A 5,141-nucleotide genomic window follows, 5' to 3' on the forward strand; every position below is an offset into this window, starting at 1 on the left:
CAGGTCTTAAGAACCTCTACGGTGGCTCACAACTTTCTATAACTTCGGTTCCAAGGGATCCGGTGCCCTCTACTGGCCACTCTGGACACAGAGCCTGCATATGCAGCATAGGTAAAACACTTCAGAAAAGCATCAGTATAGGTGAAATAAAAGTTTAAAAAAATTAAAAAAATAAAATTACAATAAAATGTAAATCTTAGGAAGGAGGGAGAGAGAGAGAAACAGATAGACAAAGAGAGAGACAGAGGGGAGGAGAGGGGAGGAGAGGGGAGGGGAGGGGAGAGGAGGGGAGGGAAGGAGGGAAGAGAGAGACCTGGGAGGTTGGAGAGGAAGGGCTAGAAAACATCCTCTGGACTTGATATGCTCTGTGCTAATACACACACAGTAGGTGTGTTAGCTGCATACGTGTAGGATGCAGAGGAAGCACTGCAGGAGTGAAACTGTGAGTGTATTGCTGACATGGTTACAGCTATGAGGAAGACCAAAGCCATCCCCCATATGGGCCAGGCTCAGAGCCCTCAATGTGTCTTTTCCTCCGGTCCAAGCACCAGTGTTTAAGGATGACTGATCAGTGTATACAAAACTCTGTTGACCGCAGCTTCCTCCTCCTCGCCGATGTTTACAGCCGGAGACTGCCGGCCTTCAGAGACCTTCTGTAGAGACTAGCCAATCCTCTCCTGTGCTGAGCGGAAAGATCAAGTTGAGGTCTATGAGGTGGTAGTAGTGGGTGCCACTCTATGAGAATGCACACACCCACCTCGCTCCAGCTTTCTGTATATGTATTGTGCAATGGTCCTTTCTTCATTCCTGCCCTGTACTTAGGGCTCCAGGACCAAGCCACCCAGAGAGAGAAATGGTAAATAAGACTGGGCCTGTAAATATTTCATCACGAAAGGTCACCGGAGTAAGGTAATGCCATCTTGTCCTGATTCCATTTTGTGTCTGCTTAAATACTTCTCCAGCCCCCATCCCGCCCTTTAACAGCCACATTCACCTTGACAACACATTTGAGATGATTTGTCCGTGGTCCAGCGGGATTAACCAACACAATTAATCTTCGTACAGACTAAACTGACACTGATACAGGTTTAAATAAAACTCAGCAGCCGTGGTGTCTCTGAAATAACTGCTATGTTCTGTAAAAACAGATGTTGCGGGGTTACTCTGCCTCTCATGTAAGAGTGACGGCACTGTGGTCTGTGTGATGCTTGCCTTTAAAACCACTTTGCCGGGCTCGCTTTGGCAGCACATATACTAATATTGGAACGATACAGAGAAGATTAGCATGGCCCCTGCGCAAGGATGACACGCAAATTCGTGAAGCTTCCATATTTTTAATGGAACAGAATTGAAGACCCAGAAATGAACCCACACACCTATGGGCACCTGATTTTTGACAAAGGAGCCAAAACCATCCAATGGAAAAAAGATAGCATTTTCAGCAAATGGTGCTGGTTCAACTGGAGGTCAACATGAAGAAGAATGCAGATCGATCCATGCTTATCACCCTGTACAAAGCTTAAGTCCAAGTGGATCAAGGACCTCCACACCAAACCAGATACATTCAATCTAATAGAAGAAAACTAGGGCAGCATCTCGACACATGGCACTGGAAAAATTTCCTGAACAAAACACTCAATTTGTGCTTAGATCAAGAATGCAAATGGGATCTCATAAACTACAAAAGCTTCTGTAAAAGCAAAAGGACACTGCAGTTGGACAAGCGGCAACCAACAGATTGGGAAAAGATCTTTACCAATCCTACAACGATAGAGGCCTTATATCCAAAAGCCATACAAAGAACTCAAGAAGTTAGACAGGGAGACAAATAACCCAGTTTAAAAAATGGGGTTCAGAGCTAAACAAAGCCCATTGTTCAGCTGAGGAATGCGAATGGCTGAGAAACCTAAAGAAATGTTCAACATCTTTAGTCATCAGGGAAATGCAAATCAAAACAATCCCCTGACCTTTCTCACACCAGTGAGAATGGCAAGATCAAAAACTCAGGTGACAAGCAAATGCTGGCGAGGATCTCTTAGACACTCCTCCATTCCTATGGGATTTTACAGGTACAACCATTCTGGAAATCAGTCTGAGGTTCCTCAGAAAATTGGACTTTGAACTGCCTGAGGATCCTATCCTCTCTTGGGCATATACCCAAAAGATGCCCCAACATATAAAAAGACATGTGTCCACTATGTTTTATCAACCACTTTATAATGGCCAGAAGCTGGAAAGAACCCAGATGCCACTCAACAGCGGAATGGATACAGAAAATGTGGTACATCTACACAATGGAATATTACTCAGCTATCAAAAACAATGCCTTTATGAAATTCATAGGCAAATGGTTGGAACTGGAAAAATATCATCCTGAGGAGGTAACCCAATCACAGAAAAAACACACATGGTATGCACTCATTGATAAGTGGCTAGGCCCAAATGCCACCCTAGATGCATAGAACACATGAAACTCAAGACAGATGATCAAATGTGAATGCTTCCCCTTCTTAAAATCTGAATACCCTTGGCAGGGAATAGAGAGGCAAAGATTAAAACCTCCAGGAGGCCACCCATTCAGAGCCTGCCCATTCATTTACTCTCTACCAATTAGACAAGATGGATGAAGCAAAAAGAAGTGCTCTTGATGTAGATCTCCCTGTCACAAAGGCCAGAATACAGCAGACCAGAGGCAAATGCCAGCTGTAAAACCACTGAACTGAGAATAGGATCCCCCATTGAAGGAATCAGAAAAAAGGACTGAAAAAAGAGCTTGTGGGAGACCCCATATGTACACAACAATGCCAAGCAACTAGAGCTTCCAGGGACTAAGCCACTACCTAAAGACTATACATGGACTGACCCTGGACTCTAACCTCAAAGGTAGCAATGAATAGCCTAGTAAGAGCACCAGTGGAAGGGGAAGCCCTTGGTCCTGCCAAGACTGAACCCCCAGTGAACGTGATTGTCTGGGAGGGTAAATCGGGGGAGGGGTGGGAGGGAACACCCATAAAAAAAGGGAGGGGAGGGATTTAGAGGACCCTTTACTCTGAACCCCAAAAAGGGAATAACATCTAAAATGTAAATAAATACTCAAGTTAATAAAACAAACAAACAAACAAAAAAAACAAAACAAAACAAAAAAAAAACAACAACAAAAACCAAAAAATCACTTTGCCTCTGGGCTTCGCTACCAAGAGTCTTTCTGAGGCGCTAGCCTGCTCCTGGCCACTGGCTGTTTTAGTTAGGGTGTTACTGCTGTGAAGAGACATCATGACCACAGCAACTCTTATGAAAGAAAGCATTTAATTGGGTTGGTTTATAGCTCACAGGTTTAGCCCATTATTGTCATGGTGGGAAGCATAGGCAGACGTGGTGCTGGAGAGGTAGCCGAGTTCTACATCCTGATAGACAAGGAGCAGGAAGGAAAAGTGAGCCACTGGGCCCGGCTTGGGCTTCTGAAACTTCAAAGCCCCACCCCAGTGATACATTTCCTCCAATACACCCCACCCATCCACTCCCTATGGGTCTATGTCGGCCACTACACCAACCAACGATAAAATACTCTAATTTGGCCTTATATTTGTGGTAGTCTGCAACTTTCTCACCTACCCTGTAATAATAAGGAGGAAGCTCTACAGGTCTGCAATCCCAGCTGAGGAGATACGGGTATCAATGACTGTGAAGAACCAGCCCGACTCCATTTTATAACCAGAAGCCATTTTGAGTCTGCAGCTATATTAAGTTTCTGTTTCCTAGAGACTGACCCAAAACTCAGTTGTGAACCAATTCCTTGGGAATGTGCTGTGCCCATTGTTCAAGGAGGGGCTTTCCTAACTGCTTCTTTTTGCTTCAGTAACCCCTGGTGCCTGAAAGAGATCCCCTACCTTGTCCTTTTGCCCTATTAAAAAGGAATGAAGTTGGCTCAGGGCTGGTCTCTTGAACCCCCTTCCTAGAGGAGATGCGGCCTCTTCCCAGATCTCTGGTGTGCACCGTGAAGCTTGCTTTGACGTGGCCATACTGGTGGTCTTTCAACTCAAGTCTTCAGGGTTAACCTTTGGAGGCCTGCAGGCTTAGGTTTTTCAAAACCTACTTTTATTAATGGTTCTTAAATGCTTTAACGTCCCTTCTGGCTCGCCACTCACCAGAGATCGTGTAAAGGAAAGGTTAATAGAGCAGAGGAGGATATGGGTCTGTTCAGAAGTAGTTCTTTGAAGCAAATCCAATCTGTGTTGTCACGATATCAGCAGTTCAGTTCACACAAATCAGCAGCAGCACCTCTGTCCACAGGCAAACACCATCCAAGAATCAGCAACAGCTTGTCGATCCAGAAGAAACTGCAAGGCCCTGCCAATTTGCTGAATCCTTGGAAGCTGCAAGAAGCCTCAGGAGTGCCACCAGTAGGTTTGTTGGTGCATTTCTCTCTATGAAGTCATAACAAACGATGAACAGCAAAGAATGGCAAGGCGGACCAATACTACCCAGTGTCACAAAGGCCAGCATCAGCAAAGACCAGCAAAAGAGTGGTAAGGCACCAATACCATCCGGAATCATCCACTGTCCATTGGGCTATATTAAATCCTTTCCAAACATCATGTGTTCTCCAAAGCATCTGCTCTAGCAAAACATCATATTCCCTTTTTCCAGGATGTCTCCAGAAAAACACCATGTGTCTGTTCTTAGCAAACCATCCTCTCATGTATCTGCTTCAGCAAAAACATCCTCTCATAAGAGGTTCCTGAAAAGCATCACATGATACAACCGAGTCTCCAAAGAAACCAGAAATCTCCACATTAGAGGCCCATGAGATATAAGGTCTCCAACCCAAATTTAGAAGCTGGACCCTTTGCTCTGACCCTCCAAAACTGAAGAACCACTCCCCAGAGGGAGCACACTTTGGGGACATTCCAAGGACCAGGGTTCACCTTCAGTTTGGCAGACTGTTGCAGCTAACAGCTACATCAAAAGAAACCAGGAAGCTCCTGGCTGGGAGGACTCTATGGGTAAGTTATAATTCTATGACATCTGGTCCCAATTCTACCAGCTGGGGTTATGTCTATGACACTTGGTTTTATAAGTCATAAGTCTTTCTAAACCATCTGATTCTGGTTCTGTTGGGATCCCAGGTTCAGGAGACAATG

The 5,141-nt window shown here is 44.9% G+C and overlaps 1 non-coding gene across 1 annotated transcript; it reads left to right on the forward strand.

The window, feature by feature from the left end:
• Nucleotides 1–1,230: 1,230 nt before the first annotated feature.
• Nucleotides 1,231–1,337, forward strand: LOC116913042. Its single transcript, XR_004389578.1, has one exon. It is a non-coding gene; the product is annotated as a U6 spliceosomal RNA (small nuclear RNA).
• Nucleotides 1,338–5,141: the final 3,804 nt, after the last annotated feature.

Source organism: Rattus rattus, chromosome 11 (assembly GCF_011064425.1).
Source record: "Rattus rattus isolate New Zealand chromosome 11, Rrattus_CSIRO_v1, whole genome shotgun sequence".
Lineage (NCBI taxonomy): Eukaryota > Metazoa > Chordata > Mammalia > Rodentia > Muridae > Rattus > Rattus rattus.